Source organism: Poromitra crassiceps (genome assembly GCF_964638095.1).
Source record: "Poromitra crassiceps genome assembly, chromosome: 1".
In the NCBI taxonomy this organism is placed as follows: Eukaryota; Metazoa; Chordata; class Actinopteri; order Beryciformes; family Melamphaidae; genus Poromitra; species Poromitra crassiceps.
The window spans coordinates 36961233-36972120 of record NC_139623.1 but is presented as its reverse complement, the minus strand read 5'-3'; positions in this window follow the sequence as shown (position 1 = coordinate 36972120).

The window sequence follows — 10888 nt, the reverse complement described above, 5'->3', positions numbered from 1 at the left end:
TCAAGTTGATCTTTACATGTTTTCCAGTACCTTATATTATGCAGCATTTCATAAACACACTTTACACAAAATGTAAAGAAAGTGGAGGAGAAAATCAGTGTCCCAGGAGCAGAGCATGAGGATAACACTACAATTGCGAATACCATCAACAAACACCTTGCTCGTATCTCCACTGCTCTCCCCCCTCTGAATATGGAAGAACTCCCAGCCTTCCTTCCTCACAAGAACGCCATACCCCCCATTACTGATTGGGATGTTTACACTGCCCTGTACACAGTGAAAACCTCAAAAGCCCCAGGCCCTGACAAAACACCTCAAAAGCTTTTGAAAGAGTTTGCCTGTGAACTTAGCCCCCCCTTCTGTCACATCCTCAACTGCTCTTTTAGTGAGGGGAAGGTTCCTAAACAGTGGCGTGAAGCTGAGGTCATCCCAATACCCAAATCACGCCCTGCCCACATAGACCAATTAAGACCAATATCACTGACATCTCAGTTTGCCAAGATAGCTGAAAAATTTGCCCTCCAGTGGATTTTAAAGGACATTACATTTGATTCCAGACAGTTTGGCAGCCTTAAGGGTCGGTCTACCACACACGCTCTTGTCAGCCTCATAGATAGTCTGTACAAAAACACTGACCAGGCTAGCTCAATCTGCTCCCTCGTAGCTACAGACTTTAGCAAGGCTTTCGACAGAGTTAACCATAACATAGCCATCAGTAAAATACTTGCAATGGGACTAAGACCTGAACTAGGCCTATGGCTCTGTAATTTCATCTCTGACAGAAGGCAGAGGGTCCGCTACCAGGGTGCACTATCTGAATGGGAGCATCTTTCATGTGGTGTTGCCCAAGGGACATTGCTCGGAGCAGTACTCTTCCTGGCGCTTATTGACGATGCTGCCCAGGACTCCACCTGCCCTGTATGGAAGTATGTAGACGACATGAACCTGCTGGAAGCTAGAAAACACATGCAACCATCACAATTACAAAGCCAACTTGACAATCTCCATACATGGACAACCTCCAATGACATGCTTCTCAATGAGAAGAAATGTCTGGTCATGCATATAACATTCAGCAGAAACCCACCTTCACCTCCACCGCTCTCCATCAACAACACTGTTCTTAAAGCTGTCCCTAAACTCAAAATCCTTGGCCTCATCATTCAGAATGACCTTCGCTGGAACAGCCAGGTGGATGCCATAACATCAAATGCAAATAGGAAATTGTTCTTCTTGAAGCGCCTCAGGCGTTTTTCTGTCTCCACTGATGACCTTCTAACCATATACCTTGGATATGTACGACCTTTACTGGAGTATGCTGCCCCCATCTGGAATGCTGGCATCACACAAGCTCTTTCATCCCAATTGGAGCGGGTACAGAAGAGGGCCTGTCGCATCATCCTCGGCCCCAACTATGACCACTACTCAACCGCCCTGTTAAAGCTAGGGCTCACTGACCTGGCTTCCCGACGTGAGCAGATCTGTCTGTCATTTGCCCAAAACCTCCAAACCTCCCAATTCGCCAACTGGCTACCCCCAACACGTCTGCAGATCTCTGGCCGTATAACCCGGAACTGTCATAAACTGAACAATCCCCTCACAAAAACACGCCGCCATCAGAACTCTCCCATACCATATCTGACTAGACTCCTGAACCAACATATTATCCCATAACATGTCCTGTTGATTTAGTTTGCTCTTGTCTATGCCTGAAGTCCCATTTTAGTTATGTGCTGTTTTGAATTTTTAACTTGTGTCGATGTCTGCTTTTTAACCTGTAAATTGGTAATTAATTCAGCCTACGGACTGCTATATGCCAATAAAGTACTACTACTACTACTACTACTACTACATGGAATTCACATACAATATACCTCACACTGTTTTTCATTGCACTTGTACATTCATTGGCCACCTAGGATTATGGGACTCAGCCAGTTTGGACTTTTTCCACTGCTGTTTGTAGACTCTACAACACAGTTAGCTGATGATCCTCTACAACAGCGATCCTCATTATTTCTTCGATGAGAGCCGCACTGGCAGGACAAAGTCAATAGGAGAGCCACTTTTACCGCAAAACACCAAAAGCCACCCCAACCAAGCACATCTGCCTACCATTTTTTTGTTTTATTGTTTTCCACACACACACACACACACACACACACACACACACACACACACACACACACACACACACACACACACACATATACCAGTTTCCCCTAGAAAATCTTTCAGGCCTGGAGGGATTTCGAAACGTACCCCGACCGCAACGGTGGGGGCTGTCGCTGGCGACGCTGAAGTTTTAGCTAACCTGTTCACATCTAGTATGTTCGCAATGGCATCCCAAGTATCATCATACTATTATGGGATGCAATGCGAACAGTTGTATTATGGGATGTGCGTTTCCCAGGCAACGACACACGTTGACACATTTTGGAACAGCGCTGCACGCTGGCACAATACTCCTAAAAGCAAAATGCTTATTGTTTTGAATGATTTGGCACCTTCTGTTACTGTCAACACTAGTATTGTTGTATTATATATTGTTGTGTTTTTCTTCGGATTTTGGCACAAGGGATAGTAACATCTTGTCCTGTGTATTAATTAATAATAATATTGTAATAATATGCCATAAAGGTTTATTGAAATTTTGGGGAGAGCAGGGGGGGAAAAATCTTAAAAAAAAAATCTTATTTTTTTTTTCTTGCAATTTCTTAGAGCCGCCAACTAAAGCTTCGAGAGCCGCCAGCGTCTCGCGAGCCGCGCAATGAGGAGCTAGGCTCTACAATGTAGAGGATCATCAGCTAACTGCCTGTATTTTAAATAGTAGATGTGTCTCCCCCTAGTGCAGAAGAGGGGCTATTCCAACAAACTGAATATGCCATGGTACACCCTTCTATTCATTTTAATGCTATGACAAAAATATTCCACAACTATCAAATGCATGTGAATTACTGTAGTAATTTAATTTATACAACATGAAGTTGCACGCTGGCATATAGACAAAATGGCACTTTTTATGGTCAGCACAATAGATAATTTCTACCATTTCCACATACACACTAAAAAACACGGTACTACCTGAGAGGGAATTGCCCTCTTGATGACTGGATCACCATACATAGAGTGAACAGATAGGCTACTATACTGTATACTTTGGACACCGATATTATCAGCATCAGCTCATTTTTGACACATTTATGTTATGGAAAATACATACATGAAAGATACTGTTAGACCGTTCATTGAAAATCATCCATTGAGTTTGTGCTAAGTCATTTTGTTTGATACTGTTAGCACAAACTCAATGGATGATTTTCAATGAAGGGTCTAAGTCATTTTGTTTGATATTGTTACTTCGTTGAAAATCCTTCATTGTTTGGGCTCTACCAATACTGTCAAAGTCAACCTGTTAAATATGTGAGAGAGAGTGGTCAAGTGGTACATAATATATACTTCAACATCAAGAAGTGGCCCTCACTCAGAAGGGTGATGATGAAGGTGATGTTTTAGACGAATTTCAATAATGAAGACTACCTCAGCCAATGCACAGTCCAGGTTATATCATCCCATACATTGCATGCACGCCCGCTTCTTGCATTCACCCCTCTCTCCCCTCTGCAGCCAACGCCCTGTTCAGGTTATATCACCCGTTCATAGTTATGCACGCCCCTTTCATTCATGCTTCTCTCACCGTCCATTCACAGTCTCCCACGCTCCCGTCTCTGGCCAATATCCAATCAGCTCAAGCCACTCCATTTCCCTCTCTTTTTCTGCTGGCCATTCACTTAACCATAGTAGTATACCAGAGCCCATGTTTTTACTATGTGTAACTCACTTACGTGCTGTCACTCCTCAGTTGATCATCACTGAAGCAGTTGTTTCGCCCCACCTCCTCCCCTGACCACCACCAACATCATGACTCCTGAAGAATTCCCTATGGGGGATTCTCTATCCCAGGGGTTCCCAAACTTTTCCATCAAAGTACCACTACGTACCAAACCAAATTTCCCAGGGACCACTTCCACTGCGTATACAACCCCCCAACCCCCAAAAATAAAAGTAGCTGATTTAACCATGCAATAGCAGCAGAAAGGCTAATGACAATATAAGGCTACTAGCTGGTTCAAAACGGACACACACGGTGACACCCTTTTGGTGACACACATGGTGACACACACACACACACACACACACACACACACACACACACACACACACACACACACACACACACACACACACACACACACACACACACACACCTGCCAAGATTAGGCTGTGAAAAAGAGGACCCCTTTGAAAAAAGAAATCCCCTCGCCAAAATTTTGCCTAACTTTGGAGTGTTATTTAGCTACCTTGCTGACAAATTAGCAGGACATGGTTGGTACAAATCAATTCATTAGGTCTTCTAGTTGATGATACCAGAAACTTCACTCTGGTTTTTAAAACTGAGCCTGCTGCAGCCTCTGAAAGTAAAAGTTCAAAATTGTGATATTTGCCAAATATCGCGATATTTCCGAAAATCTGCCCAATCCGGCTACTCCTCAGGGTTAATGTGTATTATGTAAAAATTGTCTGTTAATTTTTTTTATTTTTTATTTTTTTATTATTTTTTATTATTATTATTATCTGGGTGGTCCACGGACCACAGTTTGGCAACCGGTGCTCTATCCTATACATCACTGATGCCCTCCTCTCTCATCTCAGGAGGAGCGTCATCACATCATGGAGTCATACGCCAAATTGTCTATTTGTGATATTAAAGTTTATTGAACCTTCTTACTAGTCTCTAATTATTGAAAAAGTATTAGTGGCATTAAAGTCAAAAGTCAAAAGCTCTTCACGTACTGCATTGTAGACCTTTCGCAAGAGAGTCCTCGCACAAGGGTAGTGACACGCTCAACCATTTTGGGGGCAAACAAAATGATACAGTGTCAAACAACTATTCAAATTCCTATTCCTATGTGATTGAGGCAACAATGCTCCATCATTTTAGTGTTGCCAAAAAGGTTGTCCTGCGTATCACTGCTTTTAAAGCCTTACCGTCTATTCAGGATTGGAATTTAGAAAATACAGTGTTTATTGTTTTCTGATGCAACATGCTGTAGGCTACTCATTGTATCTGGTCACCTTATTCTAATGTGTCTTGTATCACTGGATGGACTTCATGCAGCCGGGCTCGGAGAGTGTTCATCTGTTCCATACAGACACATGTTAACACATAAGAGTGCCCTGATCGATACAGACACATGTTAACACATAAGGGTGCCCTGGTCGATACAGACACATGTTAACACATAAGAGTGCCCTGATCGATACAGACACATGTTAACATATAAGAGTGCCCTGATCGATACAGACACATGTTAACACATAAGAGTGCCCTGATCGATACAGACACATGTTAACACATAAGAGTGCCCTGATCGATACAGACACATGTTAACACATGAGTGCCCTGATCGATACAGACACATGTTAACACATAAGAGTGCCCTGATCGATACAGACACATGTTAACACATGAGTGCCCTGATCGATACAGACACATGTTAACACATAAGAGTGCACTGATCGATACAGACACATGTTAACACATAAGAGTGCCCTGATCGATACAGACACATGTTAACACATAAGAGTGCCCTGATCGATACAGACACATGTTAACACATGAGTGCCCTGATCGATACAGACACATGTTAACACATAAGAGTGCACTGATCGATAGACACATGTTAACACATAAGAGTGCCCTGATCGATACAGACACATGTTAACACATAAGAGTGCCCTGATCGATAGACACATGTTAGCACATAAGAGTGCCCTGATCGATACAGACACATGTTAACACATGAGTGCCCTGATCGATACAGACACATGTTAACACATAAGAGTGCCCTGATCGATACAGACACACGTTAACACATAAGAGTGCCCTGATCGATACAGACACATCGTTATCCGCCGATATCCATTCTAAAGAGTTTGATTTGTGGTCTCTATAAAGGCTGATCAGAAGAGGCGATCAGATGACGCAAAACATGCAAGACAATTTCTCTACAAGCCGCTAAAATGGGTTCACCAGTCTGACAGGGTTAGCTGCTATTACAAGCTAGTTAGCTTACTATTACCAGCTAAACCAGCTCTAATCTAAGCTGCCTTCAATAACCTGCTACAGTGCAATAAGGCTGCTACAGTTTAAATTGTGTCTCTACTGTAAGAGAGAAAGTGCAATATGTTGCATAATAATGTTGCTTGCCACTAAATAAGCAGTTGCCAATTCATGATACTTTCTCATCTCTTAATTTTATTGCAAGAATAGTCAAATTAATATGTAATGCTACAGGATAAATAGAAGGCTAGATCAAATAGACCCCGTGATCGGTATCGGCCGATACTGCTTCCAGTGATCGGTGATTGGCCACAAAAACCCTGATCGGAGCACCCTTACATAGCCTCAGTTCCCTGTGTCCTCAATTCACAAGGCCTGTTTTTTCATCTAGCGCAGGGCACAGCCGCCCCCCCACCACAGACACACACACACACACACACACACACACACACACACACACACACACACACACACACACACACACACACACAAACAAATGTGTAAACTCTCTTACCCTGTGCTGCAGGATGGCCTCCAGTGCTCTGAACTCAAAGGGCAGAGAATGGGTCTGTGATGCGAGCTGTGGGGTGAGCGCGCCATCACCAACCAACGGTCCAAACCCAGACCACGGAAATCCAACACCAGGAGGCACTGTGGGGTCACGATGGCTTTCAAATACTGGGGAGGGAGAGAGGGATGGGGATCTCATTCTGATTGCATGTTTTTGTCAGGGGACCGCTCCTGCAATATGTACTGTCAGCAACAATATTGGATCAATATGCTTACGCCAAATATATTTGTTTAAATTTGAAATTGACATGTTATTAATTAATTAAGCCTATGTGATGATGTTCTACCAAATAGAATAGAATAGAAATAGAACTTTATTGTCCACCGAGGTGGAAAATTGTCTTTGGCTCACCAAACACAAAAAACAACAACACAACAGGCCGGAAGGCAATTAGTGAAACAGAGATATAAACAGGCATAGACAGACAGGGTTAAATCACACATTAAAACAGGTCTGTGGTTAGAGTCTTGTTGGTCACTTTGTGGAGTTAAGGATGCTAATGGCGCTTGGGATGAAGGACTTCTTCTGGTTGCCAGAGGGACTCTATAGCGCCTCCCAGAGCTCAAAGGCTCAAACTGGCTGAATAAAGGGTGGGAGCTGTCTCCCAAGATACTCCTTGCCTTCTTTCTCATCCTTTCTGTGAAAAGTTGAGTCAAGGGCTTTTGGGGTTTACCCACTACTTTGCTTGCCATTGACACAATCCTAGAAAGTTTATTCCTAAATCTACAGTTTAAATGTTGTTGAAAATGAAGAGGGGATCCTTCAAAACGCTCCTGAAAGTTTTAAATGACTTGAATGTCTCTAGTAATTGATACATGTTTTTTTCTTCATAGGTTTGTCTGATTTGAGCATTTATTACCCTTATTGTGTGTGTGTGTGTATGTGTACAGTATATGCTTGTTTGTGTGTGTGTGTGTGTGTGTGCATGCTTGCGTGTGTTTTGTTGTGTTTGTTTTTCAATAATGAGAGAGTAGTAGAAAGTATAACAAGCTTTAATGATACAACAAATTAATTTTGGCGTATGACTCCATGATATGATGACGCTCTCCTGAGATGATGAGAGGGCGTCGTCAGTGAAGAATAGGATAGGAAATTCTTCAATCAGGAGTCATGACGATGGTGGTCAGGGGAGGAGGTGGGGCGAAAACAACTGCTTCAGCGATGATGATCAGCAACTGAGAATGACACATGGCACATACACAGCAAACAGAGTAAACATGGACCCTGATATACTACGCTGATTGGGATCAGCTGGAGAGGAATACCTTGGGCTGATTGGTTATTGCCACATGTGTGGTAAACTGTGAATGGGTGAGGAGACAGGATCAAAAGAAAGGGGGTGAGCCTAACAATGAATAGAATCAGAATCAGAATCAGAAAGACTTTAATGATCCCCGGGGGGAAATTGGGACAAGTTACAGTAGCTCGCTCACAGAACACACATAGCATAAATAAAATAAAAAATAAAATAAAAATAAACCGTAGTAATGCAATATTAAGCAATAAGCAGAAAAACACAACATAGCATAGAATAACTAGTAATGCGATGCGAAGCAAAAGCACAAAATAAGTAGAATGTCTAAGTAGCAAAATACCAATACGTGGAGTAAGTATAGTATACATTCCGTGTCAATTATCATTATTGCCTGTGACATATTGCACATATTGCACGTGATTTATATTAAGTCGGCTTGCCCTATACGTTACGTGAGACGTTACGTTACGTGGCTCAGCCAGGCACAGTTAACCTATCGGCTGGCTCAGTCTCAGGGAGACTGAGCGTCTCCGAGGTGCTCTTTTAAGAGAGGCATTAAATAGACCAATGGCCACAGGCAGGAATGATTTCCTGTGCCTCTCCGTTTTGCATCTAGGTGGAATCAGTCTCTCACTGAACGTGCTCCTATGTTTGACTAGCGCGTCGTGGAGTGGGTGCGAGTCATTGTTCATGATGGAGCGTAGCCTGGACAACGTTCTCTTCTCTGACACCGCAGTCAGAGAGCCCAGATCCAGCCCCACAATGTCCCTGGCCTTACGGATCAGTTTGTTGAGTCTGTTGGCATCCGCTGCCTTCAGCCTGCTGCCCCAGCACACAATAGCATACAGGAAGGCACTAGCCACTACAGACTCGTAGAACATCCTCAGCATGGTCCGGCAGACGTTGAAGGACCTCAGCCGTCTCAGGAAGTAGAGACGGCTTTGCCCCTTCTTGTAGAGTGCATCAGAGTTCTTAGCCCAGTCTAGTTTATTGTCAATGTACACTCCAAGGTACTTGTAATCCTCCACTATGTCAACACTGACCCCGTGGATTGAAACAGGGGTCACCGGAGCCTTGACCCTCCTCAGGTCCACCACCAGCTCCTTTGTCTTTGACACGTTGAGCTGCAGGTGGTTCAGCTCACACCAAGTGACAAAGTTGGCCACCACATCCCGATACTCATCATCGTCACCATCTTTGATACATCCCACTATCGCAGAGTCATCAGAGAACTTCTGAAGGTGGCAAGACTCTGTCTGGTAGGTGAAGTCCGTGGTGTAGATGGTGAAGAAGAAGGGAGAGAAGACCGTCCCCTTATAATAGGTTATACAACCTCAAAGAAAGGGGGCGTGCACTGTGATATGACAAGACTGGGCGTTGGCTGTTAAGTAGTCTTCATTATTGAAAATAGTCCAAGACATCATTTGATTATGTGGTGTGAATATAATTTAGTTCTTCTGGTGTGACCTCTTCCAGAGAAGAAGAAAATAAATAAACAATATAATATAAGGGCATGCATGGCTGTTTATGTGGAGTAGCATTTGTATGATTGGGGGCCACATAGCTGACTTTGATCTGTAAATATTTGAGGAAAAGGGCCCAACCAATGAAAAACTGGTTGTGAAACAAGGAATGTTGATCCGGAAGAAGCACCCCTCTGTGTTCATTTGGACTGAAGCTCTTCTGTCTGTCAGAGTCTGCAGAGACGATTAGCACAAGAAGCACCAGCAACAGCAGCAGCAAGGGAAGGCTTCAATACATGACCCAGGCTTCAGGTAATGGCTGACACTGCATTCTGTTTGTGTTTACATTGTAACAGTGTTGGAAGAAGTACTCTGATCCTTCAGTAAAAGTACCAATACAGCAATGCAAAAATACTGCATTAGAAGTAAAAGTCCTGCATGAAAAATCCTACAGTACTTATTAGTAAAAGTACATAAGTATTAGCAGCAAAATGTAAGTAGTGATTTTGGTCCCTCTGACTGATATTTTGTTATACAACATCATTTGATTATTAATACTGAAGCATCAGTGTGCAAGGAGAATGTTAGTGTTGTAGCTGCTGGAGGTGGAGCTAGTTGTAACTACTTTATATACAGTTAGCTAGTTTAATCCAGTGGTTCCCAACCTAGGCTTCAGGCCCCTCCAAAGGGTCACCAGATACATCTGTAGGGTTATGAGATAATGGGAGAGGAAAGAAGAAAAAACACTTCTGATACACAAATCTGTTTTCAGTTTTTTTATTTTTGCTCTAATCTTTGATTTGTGATGAAATATTTATATTGAATCATTTGAACAAATTTTATTGAAATTAAACCATGTGAGATCCAATTAACAATGTGTTGTATTTTAAAAGCTTGTTATAGTATCATGTCAAATCTCTCTCTCTCTCTCTCTATATACTGTATATATATACCCCCCCCCCCCCAACATTTCAGAATCCTGCAAACATGTACAGCATATGCAAACATATACAGCTATACATGTATAGCTGGATTGTCACACACACACACACACACACACACACACACACACACACACACACACACACACACACACACACACACACACACACACACATTATATATATATATATATTGTAGCGGTTCAGGTAATCCAGGTATTACCTGTTGTTGGAGAAAAATATAAGTTCCATGCCATTTCCTAATCAATATTTCCTAATCAATAAGCTATAGGCCTAATTACATCTGACACATTAATCAATAAGCTATAGGCCTAATTATGCTATAAGTTCCATGCCATTTGACCCATAGACCCATAGCACACTGACATCTCATCTCACCCAGCCCCATAGAGAGGACTTCTCCTCTTTGCTGAGACCTTGTCCAGTGCTGCTGAAACCTTGGACAGTGCATCAAGTTCCCAAACAACTGATACAGACAGACAGCCCTGTAGGCTCCAAGTCAAGTCATCACCC